This window comes from Anas platyrhynchos, chromosome 3, assembly GCF_047663525.1.
Source record: "Anas platyrhynchos isolate ZD024472 breed Pekin duck chromosome 3, IASCAAS_PekinDuck_T2T, whole genome shotgun sequence".
In the NCBI taxonomy this organism is placed as follows: domain Eukaryota; kingdom Metazoa; phylum Chordata; class Aves; order Anseriformes; family Anatidae; genus Anas; species Anas platyrhynchos.
This window is the reverse complement of record NC_092589.1, coordinates 75363655-75382574: the sequence shown is the minus strand read 5'-3', so window position 1 is coordinate 75382574 and position 18920 is coordinate 75363655. Positions and strand designations below refer to the sequence as shown.

The 18920-nt window shown below is 39.8% G+C and overlaps 2 long non-coding RNA genes across 4 annotated transcripts in view; both read right to left on the bottom strand.

Moving 5' to 3' along the window:
* Positions 1 to 18920, bottom strand: part of LOC106019880 (uncharacterized) — a 187607-nt gene that overhangs the window by 106933 nt on the left and 61754 nt on the right. For all 3 annotated transcript variants that reach the window (XR_011808448.1, XR_011808449.1, XR_011808447.1), the window contains one exon: positions 11996 to 12102. This is a non-coding gene — a long non-coding RNA (uncharacterized lncRNA). The remainder of the gene's footprint in view (positions 1 to 11995; positions 12103 to 18920) is intronic.
* Positions 3848 to 7832, bottom strand: LOC140002222 (uncharacterized). Its single transcript, XR_011808446.1, has 3 exons — positions 7695 to 7832; positions 6886 to 7023; positions 3848 to 6425 (listed from the first exon to the last, which is right to left on the bottom strand). It is a non-coding gene; the product is annotated as an uncharacterized lncRNA (long non-coding RNA).

Genomic DNA, 18920 nt, shown 5'->3' with positions numbered 1-18920 from the left:
GGCTGAACAGGCCCAGTGCCCTCAGCCGTTCCTCGTACGTCTTCCCCTCCAGGCCTTTCACCATCTTCGTAGCCCTCCTCTGGACACTCTCCAACAGTTTCATGTCCTTTTTATACTGTGGTGCCCAGAACTGCACACAGTACTCGAGGTGAGGCCTCACCAGCGCAGAGTAGAGCGGGACAATCACCTCCCTCGACCTACTAGCGATGCCGTGCTTGATGCACCCCAGGACACAGTTGGCCCTCCTGGCTGCTAGGGCACACTGCTGGCTCATATTCAACTTGCTGTCTACCACGACCCCCAGATCCCTCTCTTCTAGGCTGCTCTCCAGCGTCTCATCGCCCAGTCTGTACGTGCAGCCAGGGTTTCCCCGTCCCAGGTGCAGAGATGAAAATTTTGCTTCACTATCTGAAGTATTTTATACTGCCAAGTTCCTTTACGCTAGAAGAAAGTTTTAGCCAGGAGAGAAGGAAAAAAAAATCCAAGGAAAATACTCTGAGCTTTTACATAGAGAATCCACAGATACGTTAAGAGGAAATACAGTATAAGGGCTCTTTTGGGTAACTCAGAGACATCTGAAAACTGTACAAATACATTCAGTGCAGTTACCACATTTTCCATTTCCCTCTGTACTTTATTTCACTTATGGTAAACAACTTAACGAAAACAAGTTTGGCTATTGAAATTCTATTTCCAAGCATTTTTATTGCAATTCTATTGTACTCATTGTTAAATAACTTCGATTTATGATGTTAGAGGGAGGTGCCACCCTGAAGCCTAATTATCCCCCCTCTGTGCACTTTGTCTACATGCCAAAAATCTGCAATAAAATGTGTGTCTTTCATATGTTTGCAATGAGAAGGAGACATATGCAAAGCAGAGCTACGCGGAGGCAGTGCTGTTTTGCTCACCCGGCAGATGCTAGAAGGCAGGTAGGGCTGCCAAAAGCCCTAAGTCCCAGTCTGTCAAGGCCCCAGAAGAGCAACCTGGAAACCCAGCTGGTCTCATTTCCATGGTCCATTTTCACAAGAAAAATTGCCTTCCCACACAGCTTTCGTATGGCTAAGTGAGCCATGGGAAACTAACTGGGATTTTTTCTTCAGTGCAAGTTGGATAGCACTACAGTGCAGCATCAGCAAGCAACTTTCGTTCATGGATGCTTCAACAAAGTGAACATCTGACTTATGGACAGTAAACAGGGACTACACCCAAAGTTAAATTAACCAATGTTGTGCTGGAACACCTAATTTCATAGTTCCATGTGTACATGAAACATTACAGGGCACTCAAATGGATCTTCGAGGTGGATTGCAGCTCAGTTTGAAGTTCTGACACCCCAATTCTTTCAGACAGCTTCAGTTTGCTCAAGCTGCTTTGTCTACGGCTTAGTCTTTGTTGGTACATCTTGACAGGTTTCCTAGATTGGGCAGAAAACCTGCTTTGTTTGTCTTTTAAACAAAGAATTAGTGAAAACAAACAGTGCCAATATTTCAAGCCATGTATGTCTGAAAGAGGTCTTTTTTAGATTTCAGCTTTAACTCCCCAAAACACAGAGAGTAGCAGGTTCAGCTATCCAGAGGTTACTCAATCTCCCTAAGCTAAAAATAGCCATTGTTACTCTTGTCCCTACACTCTACTATATCATTATGTCCTAACTATCATTAGAATAAGAATATGCAGATACATTGATTTGCTACTTAGACTATGAATGCAAGAAGAGAGCATTGCATAACCAAGCAATTAATTTACTGTAATCGTCACCATGTGCCTCTGTTAGCAGACATTTATAGCAGAAAGTTGCAGTAGCATTTTATTTTAACCCTTTCTATTCTCTTTTAAAATGTGTCATGCCCTGAAATTGACACTAAGCTGTGAATATTCTGCAAAGAAAATAACCAGTGGAGATCACCACGAATATTAAAATGAGACTAGTCAAAAAAAGCAGCTAAGCAAAATGAAGGATAGTAAATTAAATGACCTTGTGCTCCATCTCCATCTCTGCATTTTTTACCTTCTGTCATTGGGCCAGCCAGCGTGTGACCTAAGAAAGAGGATTCACCACACTGGCAAATGTTGCTACTTCAAATTAAAATGAAATTGTGTTAAAGCAAAGCATCTTATGCAGAGTTGTTTGTTTTTATGATCCAACAGGTACTGTTATTTTCCAGTGTTTTTCCATCCATTTGCTGATAGACAAAGTTCAGTAACTGCCTTTCACCAAAGGCACCATGGACTGGCAATTTCCAGTTATAAGGAGATTAAAAGTAGAGGCACACCTTGGAAATACAGTTCACAAAATCCTTTAAAAGTCTTTGAGCCACTCTAGCCAGCCACTCAGCAAGGAAGCCCAATGGTCAGCCACTACACTTGCTCACCCTAGGTAAGAGATGAGAAACTCTGGAAGCTATTGAACAGTGAATTTTCACAGCAGATCAGCACAAACATATTTAGCACAGAGGTTTCTGTCACTGTGAAATGTCAAACAAAATTGGAGAATGTTCAACAGTTTTCCTGCTCTGCAGTTGTCTTTTGCTTTTTTCTTCCCCGTAGTTTCTCTTTACTGGGTTCCTGTATGCTGCATGGTAAGAAAAGTACCCTTTTATTACACTGCAAGGAATTATTTAAGAGGACTTGACCAAACAAAATTTTGCTGACCTCAGCCTTTTACCCCGTAGCCTTATAAAGATGTGATTTAGAATAGCTACACAAAAGAAATAATGAAAAAAAATTCTGGTTAGGTAGCTAATCCCCCATGGAGCAGTGAGTAAGACTGTAATGTATAAAAGATCATTGACCTATATTTCCAGCCATATTCCTCAGGATGATAAACACTACAGGAGTCAAAACAACAAAACATAATTAAACAAAATGCCTCGTAACCAGCTGTTTTCTGAAGAGGCTGTACATATACACCATTGAAAGCTGAGCATCAACCAAAAATCACAGCCCAGTGGTACATAGCACAAGGGCACGATTTCTTTTCTGGGTTAAGAGAAAAGCTTAAGAACACCTGTGAAAACAGGTAGTAAATGTTTGCTTTACTATAATATCCACTGAAATTCTCATCACTTCTTTCTCAGGGTTCAGTAATAGCTGTTTTGGAATCATTCCCAGCAGTATCAGCTCTCGGAGAAGACAATAAAATATCCAAAATATATTGTCTGGAACTGCTTCCTCTTATTATATAAAATCAGATTAAAAAATAAGACACCAGCTTTGCAAACACGTCTGCATAACTCTCAGTTAGCTGGCTGTTATTCACATTTAGACTGTCAATAAGCATGACACTAAGATGTGTATATTGTATGTTTCGATCATTTGGACCCAAAGCTGTTGAAAAAAAGTTCTGACACCTTTTCCTTCCCCGCTATCCTTTTCATACATTAAATATGAATAAAATAACAATTTTTCATATTTATATTTACTTATGTTCCAGTGAATAATAATAATAATAATAATAATAATAATAATAATAATAATAATAATAATAATTTGGAAATTGAGTCCTAAAACATTTAATAATGTAAAGTATAATTCTCTGTTTAAGATTTAGTAAGTGAAACATTTACTACATGTTACATACATTTCTAAAAGAAGGAACAAAATAAATCAAAATTACAAATAATTCATTGTATGTGAAAGTAGAAAAGAAAAAAAATAGCATTGCATTTTTCTCTACTGGTACTGCATAAACTCATATCTTTTAAATATCTACAGCAGTGTAGGTGTAACCATCTTGATGTATACCTACATATCCACATAGTTAAGCTTCAGTAAGACTGATTCTTAGAACAATAGGGCTTGATTTGTACCACTGATTTCAGTGGCAACATGGACAGGCAACCAGGAGGAGGCCTATGAAGGACATTCATATACAATGGATATGATGACACACTATGAAAAATGCTCTTAGAATGCTGCTTGTTAGACAATACTGAAATATTCTGTTTGGGTAAATGAAAATAAACTAACTTTGAATCTAATTCAAAATTACCAAAACTTGAGCTTTTATATTGTGCTGAAATCTGACTGTGATTTCATTAATAAAAAATATATATAAAAGAAATTAAAAAGCACACAGAGGAGGTAGTCATATCTTTTATCCATGTTAGTGTGGAAGAACAGGGTAAATGAATGATATGAGGAATACTTGTCTAGCATTGGATCTGGCTAACTCTTGTGTATTTTGAAAGCTTTGTTTTCCCCATTTTGAAATTATTCATTATATTGTTCATCACATGTGTAAAGTTTTTCTAGATTGCTCCCAAACTAGCACTTAATGAAAGCAACTTATTCTGATTGAAGGACCATAGCTGCTGCATGCAGAGGTTTGGGGCTCATCTTTCTGACAGCTATATTAAGGCATTTATTTTCACCCTTTCATGAGGCCTTCGACATCATCTGGTATGGGACTGAGAATCACACAGGCGCTCTCTCCTCTGGGGTAGGGAAAAGCAAAGGTGCAATATCAGAAAAGCAAGAACAGAGGTAGAAGGTATGATTTATTCTGCCTTAGTGTAAGACTATCACAAAAGAATGTATTTTTTATAATGTGTCACAACTAGGTTTCTAACAATATAAACAAAATACACAGCAGTTGTGCCAGCAGTGATCATAAATACATGTTTAGCATAGCAGCTGTAATAACTTGCACATCATCATACAAGAACAAATTCTTGTCACACTCTTGTACGTGGAAAAAAATATGCTCTCTAAAATGTTTCACATGAAAATTCAATGCTCCCATTACCAGAGAGCGCAGTTCTCACAGGACAAATAAGACTGCAGTCTGAAAACTATTTTAATAAATCAAAACTAAATACACTGGTGTCTATATTCTCTTCAAAGGCTTATTTTTACTCTGACTTGGGGCTTTGTAGAGCAGATGCAGCAGTGAACATGTGCATACTTTCTATCTCCTTACTCTGCCTCTCTTTTTAAACACAATAGACAGAAAACAAGTAGCACTTGATCACAGCAGTCTCTAGTCCCAGAGCATCCACAAAGCTCTTCCTAATCCTACTTCTGCTAATAAATGTAATATGAAGAATGGAAAGTGGAAAGCCCATCCTTATAACAAGTAGTGGATACAATGTGAGCTGGGCTCCACGCCCAGTTCTACCCTGATGTTTTCTGGGACAACAAACATACATGTAGATGTCCTTTCAACTCTCTTAGCTTCCATTTTCTTTTCTATCTTCTGTCTTCTCATTTTAGACCACAAGCATACAGTAAGGTGATTTTTGCACTGTCAAGTTAACTTTAGGAAGGTCAAACTGATGGAATCATACCCGCTGCAGATATTTGCCCTTTTATACTACTGAATAAATCAAATAGTTGTGCTTTCACCTTCTACTTTCATTTCTGCATACTTCTTGTGCTTAACGCCATTCCTTCCCACACTTTGCCTGCTGGGAACCAGCATGTAGGTACAGTATTTTAATTGAAGCCTCTGAATTTGGTTTGCTCAAAACTGTACAGCATTTCAGCCCAGAAAAACTTGATCCAAAAATGGCTGTACTTATATCCCAGATGCTCTGTCATTTGACGACCTTTTGAGGCAGAGCCCTGTAAAATCCACTACTGCCAACCGTAAGGCTGGAGCCATCCCAGCTGGGTCCTGCTGGGATGGACCAAGTATTGGTCTTGCTGCAGGCACAATGGTGGTCCAGGGGACATATCCTGAATGGGAGGCACAGTGTTTCCAGGAGAAGGAACACCCCCAGAACTCACAGCTCACGGGAAAATTCCTTATACTTCTGACCAAAACCACACATAAGCATTCAGCTGATTCCTGTGAATTGGAAATCCTGTTTTGTGATGACCAGAGAAGCATCTATCTGTGTCATATTCTTATATAATTCTACCTGAATTTCTTATCCATGCTGATTAAGAATTTAAAACACTGCAGAGTAATGCAAGTCTTATCCTCCATGTGAGTAGTTTCTCCTTTCTCCTTAGAATTTTTAATCAGTAATTGCTCACCATGAAGAGGTGCTTAGGATCTTCTCAGCTGCATGTCTTCATTGTTCCAATACTACTTTCACATCTCACTTCTTTCAATATATATTTTATTTTTACAAAGCTTTCTTTTAAGGAATTTCACTTTCTTAATATGACTGGAATCATGTAGGGAAATATACTGCTCTTCTGTGTTTTCTTCTACTGTCAGCACTTCAAATATTACACTTTTATTCATTCTTGTATTGCTGATTGTTCATTCCGATCTATTTAGTCCTTCTCTTTTCTCCTGGTATCCAGGGAGTCAGGGCTACAGGCTTCTGAAGTCAGTTCAGATGGTTATCTGCAATTTCTCTTTGTTGTGCTCTTCGAGGTCAAATCCATTACAGCATGTGCTCAGACTGACTTTCCACACTTAACTCTACCAGCTGTACTGTGACACACTCAGCAGTTCACCTCAGAACCTGTTATCCATAGATACAGGAGATGTTAAACTTGATACAGAAAAAGAACTTGTTTCCTGGCTGCCCCTCACCTTAAAAGGTCTTGTGGAAATAGGGATATTTTTGATGAAATCGATAATCATACTAGATGCTAATTAGCAACATCACATAAAAAATAATATATATACCCATAAACATTTCATTCATATAATATACAGTACAGTTACAGTCAGGTAATTTTATCACATTGGCCATCCCAAATTACTTAGAGATTGTGATTTCTTTCTGTCATATCATATCAACTCAGAAATAAAAGTACCTCAGCAAATAAAGCTGCTTTAGTATTTGCAGATGATTTATAACAGAAGTTACAGAGCCAAGGTAACGTTATTTTCTTATGGCCCACAGTCTAGGGTAAACTAGTATATATAAGGCTTTTTATTTTTTTAATACAAGAACAGATTTTAAAAGCAACACATACTTTCTAATGCTGAAGTAGTTCATCTCAGATACCTGAAATCCACATTCTGGTAGTAGATTGATTCATCAGCCTTTTGCATCTGGAGGTGTTTTTGCTCAATTTTCAGAGGGTATGAGTTGTTTGGGTTTTTTGTCAAATCTAATTAAGATGGAGATGATAGTAGTCATTAGGACAAAAACAGCAATACTAGGAAAGTAAAGGAATATCAATCTTCCAAATTAAGATAACATTCTGAATTTGGATGGCATTTTCAGGTTCCCAGCCTACCAGTGATCAGGAGGGTCCTTTCACAGTTTCCTACCCTGGGGAGACTGAGACAGCCCTCATACAGAGATCAAAAAAGGCTCATACTCAGTTAAATTTTGCCAATACTTATCTGTCCCCAAAAATACAAAAGCAGAAATTGAGAGAGAAAAAAAGAAAAAGAAAAAAGAAAAACGAAAAAGAAAAGAAAAAAGAAAAAAGAAAAAAGAAAAAAGAAAAAAGAAAAAAGAAAAAAGAAAAAAGAAAAAAGAAAAAAGAAAAAAGAAAAAAGAAAAAAGAAAAAAGAAAAAAGAAAAAAGAAAAAAGAAAAAAGAAAAAAAAAGGCTGACCCACTCTACACTAAAAAGAGGTATCTTCTCATGACTGTGATATCTATATTTTGGAAACATAACTGGCCACCTGTATTACCAAGGAAAGGTTTTGAATTATTAGTGTCCAGTTATAGATGCCAAAAATGGGGTTAGGGCTGCTTATCTAAAGACATCCTGTCTGTCTCTGCTCAATGCTGCGGTCATCAACCCACAAGTAAGTACAAATTCTGATACCCTGTCAGCGTTCATCAGTTTCTTCTTCCACAGCCTGGTAATCCCTTTGGTCTTAAAATGGAGGATCCCTATCAATAGTCCGACAGACACCTTGCTAGCAGTAAGGATGGATGGAAAAAAGGAGAGTTAGGGTTCCAGATAAGCTTACCTTTATCTTTTTCATTCCTTTCACACTGCAAGCTTATCATTCACAGCTGAGGTGGTCATATGTGCCTCAGCTGGGCATGTTCAAAGCTTCTGTACTAACTCTGCAGCTACTTTACCAAAAGCCAGCAGAAGCACCTCAGAGCCTTTTGTGATAAAACAAAGAGTAAAAGCACTGCTAAATGTTAGAAAAGCAAAAAGAAAAACATGTGGCCATATCATCACACAGCCATAAAATTCTTCTCTCACCTGTTCAGAAAAGTGCCTTTGATTTTCAGTAAAAGGTGCTTTGTATCTCAGAGGTACAGTACAGTAGTTGATTACTATCGTGTAATGTGGCATTTGCTACGATAATGACTTTTTCTTTTTTGTGAATGGCTGAGTCAATAAGCACATAAAATCCTTATATTTTGTCAATGTCTATGTTATTGCTGCCCTTTGGCTGAAGTAATTATACCTTTTTCCTTTTCAGAAAACTTATCCAGTGTTTTCTTTCTTTTTATTGCCACTGCTCTACTTGTATTTAATTACTCAAGCTTTGGAGAGTCTGTTTTTTATTGTTTGCACTCTGATGCTACGAAATGAGCTGCAATAGACTGGATGATGCACTTGGTCAGAAAAATGGTATCAGTTACAATTATCTGAATAAATAAGACCAAAAAATAAATAAAAAATAATATTTCACTTTTTTTTTTAATGCATACAGAGATTATTATGCAGAAATATTTATTCTACCAGTATATCATACTCAAGATTATAAATACATATCAGAGCAGGAAGAAGATGTATTTCCTGATCCCTGTAAGGTAAAGAATTAGCTAGCTCTCACTTTGCTGTCCCTTCCACTTGCACATGTGTTAGCATGTGTTAGGTCTAAAGTAGAAGATAGGATGCCTGGAATTTCCATAGAATACATGTATACACTGGAGGATTAAGGTATAGAGGGCAGGACCCGGCAGATTGGGATCTGTTCTTTGGCTTTGCTATATGTTGCTTGCATGGCCCTAGATAAAACATTGGGTTCTTAAGCCTCAGTTTCCAACAGCAGCTTAAGGGGGTAGTATTACTTTCTCCCACACTTCTCTACTTTGATTTTATATTTTCCCAGACACGGTGTTTGCATACTGCATAGGGGCCACATTTCCAGACCCTGTGAATGATTTTTTTATACCATTAATAAAAAATGAATTTATTTTAGCCCATAAAAGAAAGTCCCAATTGAGCAAACTACTGATCCATATATAACTGAAGTCAATGGGGTCACATAAAGTTAGGGATATTATTAAAGACTTTTCTGTTTCAGGGCCTTAACCTCTCAGGAACACATTGATTCATAGCTTGAGGTAGTGTTTATTTTGCTCTTTCTTTCAGTGCATGCTTATTTATAAAGATTTTTCTTCCTGAGCAGACCTTGTGGCCTTCGCAGTGCTGGGTTTCTGCTCAGTAATCCCACCAGATTATAAAGATTTCTAAATATCTAATTAAAAACTTTTACATCTAGCAATTGGATCTGTCCAGGGATTGAACTGAAAGGAACACAAATCTTTTCACTGGCAGCTTAATGGCCTGAAGTACAGCTGCAATGTTTGGGAGAATCTGAGTACCATTTATGAATCCCAGTTTAAATGTGGGGAATGATTTTTACCTGTCTTTTGCTTTCACATTCATTTATGAGCAATAAGGAAGGGGAAAGGAAAAGGTTTTAGGTGGCATAGAAAGAACAGTAGCAGGATACGTCTTTGAATGGAGCAGCACAGAAAAGGGGACAGATCACACTCAAAGTAAACCAAGTTTTCAGCTCTGCTCTTCAATACAGCAAGGAACAAATCATTTGCTGTGATATTTTAATGGTTTGGTAGACCAGACTCAAGACACTCACCTGATGAAAGGCTGTGATGTTCATATAAAATAGGAGTATCTCATTGGCTGTATTAAAGCAGGAAAATAAAAAGGATGGGAGCAGAAATAAGAAACATATAGCACTATTGGGGGGGAGACTTGTTAGTTGGGGGCCAAGGTCAGACATGTGTAGGAGGAAGCTGTCATTGCACATACATGTAGATGTATTCAGATAAATGTGCACCCTTCTTGTGCTGGAAGCCAAACACAGGGAACATGGAACTCCTAGTGAGGAGGCACCAGCACACTACCATAGCTGCATGGCAAGGGCCTCTTAGCCCCATTTCACAACTGCCTAGCATTTTCTCCATACTGCAGAGCAGGAAAATGGATCCTGAGATACCTGTTATTCTGGCTTACAGCTAAAGAGAGATGAAAAATGTCCGTGTGGGTGCTGTGACTATTGCCAGCACCCATGTAGTGCAAATTCCATGGGTAAGCAAAGGACTTGAGTTTCCATTAGTCTCAAGCTGGCATCTTTCCTGAGCGTAAAAATCCTCTTTTAAAACACTGTTCATTCACCTGCCTTCAAAGAGTGCTAGACTGACACATCACAGGATGAGAGACCCTGCTTGCCTTTCCAAATGCAGCTCACACCATCTGGGAGCAGAGTGATGGCTTTCAGCCTAGCAGACCAGCAGGTTCATAAAGCAGCCCAGGAGTATGACAAGGCATTTCTGCTTTCAGGAGCAACTGAATTTTCCTGGTCAGTTTCAAATGATCTTCTGCTGCTTTGTAATGCACCTGTCAAGAGGTTTAACTGATGTTATGTTTTCTGAGCTCACTTGTATTGACTTTTCTGATAACCTTTACCTACCAAATCATGCATGAAAACTCAACGAACAAATGCTAAACTTTTTTCCTAATAGCCATTCTGCTCCATTTCCTATACCACACGCATAGATGTTATTGAATATTTAGCAAAAATCTTTATCGTTGCACAGCAACAATATCGTTGTCAGCATGAAGCCGAAGTTAAAAATAATAAATAAATAAATAAATAAATAAATAAATAAATAAATAAAATAAATAATGGTGTGGGGGCTCTGTGTGGCCTATCACATATGATAACCATGGCTTACCAGGCTTCCTTGCATCAGTCTGAGGCATCCATTTGTGTGCACACCTCTTGCATGAGCATAGATAAGACTATGAGGATGAGATCAGCACAGGGATATTAAGAACTGCTCAGTAGACACACAGCAGCTTGTTAAACTGCCAAAGCATGATTTTGTGTCTGAGACAGGCTATGTAACCTGTACTGGGTATCAATCCAGAGATTTTCCGTTACTTGTCTGTCTATATGGGAGTAAGGTGATATTGTCAGGCTACTAAGCATTGGTCAGTAGCTCTATGAGACTTGTTATTAATTCTTTGTATTACTTCTGCATATAGAGGCTCCACCTGCAATGATGGCTTTGCTGTGTTAGACATACAGCAATGCCCATCATGGCAGAAGATGGTCTCTGTCTTCAGAGCTGACAAGAGGCAGGTGCAGCTGGTAGAACTGCCTGGCCTAATTTTAACCAGTTAAAACTCATTTTGGAGCCTAAGATGGTTACTTAGGTTCACTTGAGTCAGAGTGAGTGTCAGGTACATAGAAGGGATATTTTCCAACCTGTCTGAGGCACTTCATTTACCTGTGGTTAATGTCTCCCCCTCACATGAACACAGGGGGAGCCCAGACAACTAGCTGGATACCCAGTCCTCGTCGAAGCAGAGGTCCAAAAAAACAGCATGAAATGGAGACATCACACCTACTTGGCTGATGAAAAGCTGAGGCACAAGGGTATCACCATCGGCTGAGTTATGTGCTAGTCCCAGACCTGAGCCCAGACCCTTTCAGCAACAAAGCTACAGGCCCTTCTCCTGGCCCTGGCATCACTGAGCAAGAATTCAGCTCCACATAGCTGCAGGAGCCAGGGAGTCTTCTGGGACTGTGCTCAATCCCAAACGGCAACCACCAGAGCTCTCAGGCGCCTGCAGCTCTCAGCAAAGGAGACCCTGTTCCAGACATCAAATGCGTGGCTGGCTCCCCACGAAGCAGAATAATTCATTACATGTAGAAAGCCAGGAGCTCAGATGCATAGTGCTAACTGCTATTAACCATGGATCAGTGGCTGAAAACAAGAGAGTGGATTTTAAGGAAAGGGAAGACGAATGAGTGACTGCAACATTACCTGCAATTAATTATCACGGCGGTCAGTTACAAACAACTTCAAGCCATTTCTTGCTTTTAATGGCACTGTTAAACCCACCTTCTGGCTAGCTGTGCTGGAATCTCCCAGAGCAGCATGCCGTCTCATTCAGCACTTTGTGGGCTCATATTCAGAGAGCCATTTGGCCTGCAAACTTGCTGGATTATCTGTAAACACAGTGAAAGGAGACAGTTATTGCATTAGACCCAGGGAGTGCACCTGCATGCTAATGAGTTAAATGTCATGACAGAAACGCAAGACCAAGGCTCCAGCTCCACCGTACCCTTTAAAAAGAAACCCATTTACTTCTGTAACATTTCAAACAGAAAATTACAGTGTAATTTCTTGTGTCAATACATAATTTATTCTGTAATAAATAACTAAATGCATATTTATTGCGCTTTTATTTTAATCCATCTGTTGTGCTCTTCCCAGGTTCTCCCTGCCCTAGATGCATTGTTCAGGTTGGTTATAACATTTTCTGTCTGAGGCTGCTGTACACTTAAAGCTCTGTAGCAATAAAGGTATTCAGACCAAGACACAGCCTTCATTCTCCTCCAAATGCCCCCAGCTTATTTATTTCACTGTTTTTGTTTTATTTTAACTTAAACTGAAGGTGTTTCTAGTACCAATAAAGAACAAACAGAAAAAAAGCATCCACTGTAAAGCATATAGCTTTTTTTTCTTTGTTTAGATCTGCTTTGCAACTGTTATAAAAAATCAACAATGCCAGTAAAGTTAGGGCTAATACTACAGTCAAACTTTGATATTCCCTATATACTCAGGAATTGCAGAGGCACATAGGGCATGGATGTGGTGGTTTTACCCAGCTGGGCAGCTGAACTCTACCACAACCATTCTCTCACTCCTCCTCAAAGGAAAAGGGGGGAGAAAATACAATGAAAAAGGGCTCAAGGGTTGAGATGAGGACAGGGAGATCCTCAACAATTATCGTAAGGGACAAAATAGACTCAGCATAAGGAGATTAATATAATTTATTGTATATCTCTAGCAGACCAGAACAGTGAGAAACTAAAAGAAAACTAAAACCACCTTCCCCACATTCACCCTCTTCTACCTCATCCCCCGAGCGGTGCAGGTTAATGGGGAATGGGGGCTGTGGGCAGTCCCTGACACTTCATCTCCACCATTCCTTCACAGTCACTCTCTGCCCCTGCTCCACATGGGGTCCCTCCCACGGGATGCCATCCTTCCCAAACTGAGCCTGCAGGGGCTGCCCACAGGCAGCAGCTCTTCAAGAACTGCTCCTATATCCCCCATACCACAGGGTCCATCCCCCAGGAGCAAACTGCTCCAGCACGGGTCCCCCATGGGCGGCAGCTCCCCCCAGACCCCCTGCTCCTGCATGGGCTCCTCTCCATGGGCTGCAACTCTGGCCTGCTCCTGTGGGGGCTTTCCATGGGCCGCAGCGTCCTCCAGGCCACATCCACCTGCTCCACTGGGGGCTCCTCCACAGGCTGCAGCATGGAGATCAGCTCCATGTGGGACCCATGGGCTGCAGGGGGACAGCCTGCTCCACCAGGGGCCTCTCCACAGGCCGCAGGGGAGCTGCTGCTGCATGCCTGGAGCACCTTCTGCTCTCCTGCTGCACTGACCCTGGTCTCTGCAGGGCTGTTTCTCACTCCTCTCTCCCAGCTGCTGTTGCACTGCAGGTTTTTCCCCTTTCTTCAATCTGCTCTCCCAGAGGCCCACAGAGCATCACTCCCTGGCTTGACTCTGGCCAGCAGCGGGTCCCTTTTGGAGCCAGCTGGACCTGGCTCTGTTCACAGATGCCAGCCCTGCAGCTATCTGCTACCAAAACTTTGACACATAAACCCAATACAATGCATAAACTGAACTATGGGTTACAGCAATACTCCACTTTTGCAAGCTGATTTCAGACTTCTACAGTGCAGATCCACAGGAACTGAAGAGAAACTTTCTTTTTCTCCTATGGTTTGAGGCTTATTCACTTTGGCAGTGACCAAGAGTTATCATCAGATGGCTACTTGACTATGTAAAATGAGATGGATTTATTTTATTTACATGGTGGGCCTATCGTGCTTTGAAACTGACAAGCACCTGCAATGCAGAATAACTTCTTACAGATGATACAAACTGGTAACAGTGGGTGAATTTCTAAGTTATAATTATTAGTTTTTAAAATAATGTAAATGACTACGCTTCTCTAGCTCCATTCATGCATAACCTCAGAGAACTTATAATATAAGTCACCAGAAAATGCCCTGGATGTATTTTTGTGCATAAGAGAGAAATCTGTTCCACCAAGGCTACACAGAAAATGGGGAGGGCAGAGCAGTGAAGAGGAACCACCTAATCTCCCGTTCAGCCTTGTGCTTACCCTCCAGAAGCCATTCTTAAAACACAAAAGGAAGTGTAAATTCTTACTATAAACTATGCATTTGAAGTTCTAACATTGCTCCTATTGAAAAACCACCTTTAGAAGTAGGTGTTGCCAAAGAGAAAATGTCTTTTTAGTTTAAAAAATATATTGTTTGTGACCCGTCCCTGCCTGTTAGCTGTTTCCTGATGTGGGCTTCAGGAGGGTATGAGACTTCATAGAGAGTGATATGGCAGAGCCATCAGGGGCTCAGATCAGGTTTTGTTGTCTGCCCTTCAGATGTATTATGTCCTCCCCAGCTCAATATCTGTCCTCCAAGACCAGACCCTGGCCCTAACACACAAGTGCAGATTTACCAAAGTGCTAAAGGGTCTTTTTCCCACCCCATCTCCTCATTTTATAAAGGGCAAAGTACAGCAGGGCAGAGACTGACTAGGGCCCACACCAGTTCCATGGAAGCCCCATTTCTGCAGACACCACTCCTTGTCCCCCCTCTGCTGCTGCTCTCAAGACACTTTGGTGCAGAGGGAATGCACGAATGCTTGCCTCACTCTGGCTGACCCATGAGTGGTAGCACCCCAGGGCAGACTCTTGTGCCTTTGCCATGTGGATCAAGCCATGCTGCTTCCTGGCCTTTTCATAGATCATTTCACAGTACTTTCCATATGGCTGATCCACAGCACCCCCATCCATCCTATGCCTCTGCACTGTGTGGAGGGCTTTTGTTTTAGAAGGAGAAAAGAAGAAATTCTCTGAAATTTCTGAGGTACACAGGGAACATATGGGAGCACGCACCCTTTCTGCTGCATTCAGATTTGGGAGCAGAAAGCATTTCCACCAACAAGGTTCCCAAACTTGCTCACATGGCAGCAAGGGGGAAATTGTTGATGGAAGCAAAGCTGCACTCCTGCTCACACAACAAAGCTGTGAGGGCAACCTCCGCACCATAAGCAGCACACATTTACTGGTCTTTTACAAAGCAAACTCCAGCATGTAAATACATACTGAAGTCTTTTGAGACTGAACGTTATTGAACCACCATGCTGATGACTCAAAGCAGCTGTAGTCTATTGTGTAAATACATGCGCAGGGAATTTTCCAGGTCCTCCTTCAGCACTCTCAGCATGCAAATAGAGTGCTTCAACACCCAGCATGAGACGATCATTTCTGATTCTTCTGTTTAGAGAATTCCCCAAAGGTGGCCCTGGACCATCTATTTTTTGGAACAACATCGGTGATATGCACATTTTGCTTGTAAAGAATGAAGCTGTTACTGAATCACAGAGAAAGAAAGCCATCTAACATACTCAGACCAAAAGAAAACAAACCCATTCTTACCAGCTAGATATAAATCTCAAACACAGTAGCTTTATATATCCACTGAAAATGCAGATACTGGCTTTGGTATGTAATAGCAGTGCAGATGGAGAAGTCTCCTTGGTGGTTTTCACTGCTCTGGAAAATGGGGCATGGCTCTCCCTCGGCTCAGTTTGCTGGCAGGCAGCCCTTGCCCCCCTCCTCTTGCACGCCATGGTGGATGGCAGTGGGCTCAGGAGGCACATGGATCTGCCAGCGTGCTCACAGCAACACGTCCTGCTGCTCAGCTGTGTTACCCAAACTAATCCTCCTACAAAAGCCCAGCAAGGAGCTGAGAACTTCAGTATGCTCTTTGCCTCTGTTAACCCCTCAAAAAACATTATCTGGGAAAAGTATAATGCAACCTGTGCAGGATTGTGGTCCTAGACAGCTCCTGTACTCCAGTTTCCTTGCTGCCTAAAAGGGTAACCTAGTTAACTGACTTTATTGAATCTCTTCCTGGGTGCAGGGTGCTGATGCATCAGCTAATAAAAACAGAAGTGAAGCCAGCACTTACATAAAATGACAGTATCAGGAGGAGGCAGGGTGCTTTGTGTTATGTGTCACAGCTCATAACAGAGTGCAGTGGTTGACATCTTTATTAGCTTCATGGTATATGAGTATGTGTGTGCACATATCTATGTGCTTATGTCACAAGGAAAAGGAAGGAAAAAAAAGATGTGTAGAAGGTAACATCAATGTTTATTTCTGCATACTATGGATTAAAAAACTATTGTAAAATAGTTACAATTTTAAAATATTTTACTATACATGGACAACAGTGTGTAGAAGGCTTGAACAGAATTCTATTTTAATGCTGGTTTACTGAGATTTGTTTTTAAATTACATATTTGAAAATGATTGGCTTAAAGTTTTTACAGATTCTGATGGTAAAATGAGGTCAAGCTACAATCTGCAGAGAAGTACAGTATAAATGAACTAATGAAAACTAATTTCAACCATTTCCTGTAGAGCATAACTGGTAAAATACATCACTTCCAAATGCAAAAATAAAATGATCAGCAAAGACATTACTCACTTAAGACCCACCACAGAGCTAAAGACAAAAGTACATGCTGCTTTTTTAAACAAGTCAGAAATCCATTTCACAGTGTTAATGACCTCTCGATGCCCACTTCATATTTAATCAACAAGCTACTAACAATTAAAAAAAAAAAAAACAAATGTATTTGACATTGGTCATATCCTTCTGTTGCTCACTTGGGTGAATCAAACATAAAAGAGAAAATTCTGAAATCTAACCAGTGCAACTACTCTAAGCGAAACATATTCTAAACTGTTCAGTGAGGCCAAAGCAAAGGTGAATATTCACTCCAGGGAGTATGTGGCTGTGTCATCTGCTCTGCTCCTATTTGAGCCTATTACCTTGCAAAACTCCTCTCTTCACATATCTCCTCCCATTCTGAATTATCATACTAAGGACCTTGGTCCCAACCTTCACTGATTCCCATAAGAGCCAATTCTTTACTTTTCAAAGGTTTTTCTTGCTCTTTTATTAATCTATTTGTTTCTGAAAGTGAAATACTGCAAGCCTAGATGAAAACTACACCTGCTTCAATAGACACTGCAAGCATCTTCTAACAGCTCTGCAGATTTATTTCCATATTGACCTAATTAGCATTTCTCCTATTTAACTTCTAAGTGTCCGTAAGCCAAGATAAACTGAACTAAATACCATGAAGCATCCATGATATTTCAGCCAAGAGCAGCAAACTCATTTAAACATTGACCTCAAGTAGGCACAAGCCTAAGATTTTGGAACAGAAAGATTAAGGAATTTGCACTCTGCTTTTTTAAAGGATGGGAATTTACTTAACAGAGAGCGCTTCATGAATTAGATAAAAAAATATCTTAGAAACCAAAGGTTTTTGATAAAATAACATATTCATATTCTATTCCCAGAAATGCAGTAGCTCTGATACTGTAAATTTTAATAGCAATTCATGATGCTTTTTTTCCCCTTTCACTTTGGAGCTTGTTTTAAAGATTTTAGATTTAATCTGTGAATTATTTTTAAAGAGTATTGTGGTGATTGATGCAAATATCAGAGACTGCATGTTTTTTGGTTTCTTCTTTTGTTAGGTTGTGTCTTACTTTGTTAGACACTAGCAACATCTAGTGGCACACTGGCTCTGCATCCTCTCAAAAACTGCTTGCAATCGAAGAGAATTAAGATGATAATCAACTATGATAGATTTACACACACACTCTCACTGGATGTAGGAGGCATTACCCCAGTCAGTCTGGGGAACTACTTACACACCTTTACAGCATATTTATTATATTCAGAGTGTAATCTTTAACCTGAAGTGTAACCTGAATTTAGGCACTCAAACTGATAAAGAGAACTGTTAAGTACCTTGATTTTTTGCAGCTGGACCAACAGTTAAGACTTCGTAGTCTGAGTTTATCCAAAAGAAGTATATTTGTAGAAACTTCATCATTCAAAACAAGGCAAATATACAGAGATTTATTTTTTTTTTTCCTGAAACAGCACACAGTTTCTCTATCTGTGTAGCTGGGACCTATTTGCAAAAGACTGGACATTCTGCCTCAAGTAGTTAATTCTTACTCTTGTCTTTAGTCTCCTTGATTTCAATAGGAATCAATTCTGTTCAATTGATTTCACATTAAATCAATTTCAATTATGTCCTTTAGGAGCTGGGTTTGTACCTTAGACTATTTGAGCAAAATTGCTTTCATCTCTTTGTGTTGTTTTTCTAACATCCTCAGCACAAAACCTGCCCTGTAAGTTATTCAGAATTGGTTTATACTCTCTGAAGAAGAAGGAAAAAAATATTGTGAGTTTAAATACATTCAGGTGATACTCTGGTACTAAGATTTAAGAGAATATTATTTAAGTAAATGGACTGAAATATCCAAATTTCATTTCTGAAGTTAAACTTGCAATAATGTGTAAGGTTATCACTCTTAAAATGTTATAAAAACATTTTTAATTACATAAAAATAATATGCTGAGAGAACATTTTTGTGACTAAGTTTCTACAAAAGGAAAACACAGGAAACTGATGGGAGGGCATCAGGTTAGATCATAGAGAAAAAAAAAAAAAAAAGAAGAAGAAAAAAAAGCTGAAATTTTAAATTCTTCTAGCTGCTCTTTCTTGAGTGCTGGAAATTTTTTTCCCCTCCTCTGTAGTTTAGCAATATTGTACAGTATTTAGTTCATTCAAAGTATAGAAACTGAGTGAGACTAAAAATGAGAGTTTGTCTCCCTCAACCAGTCTA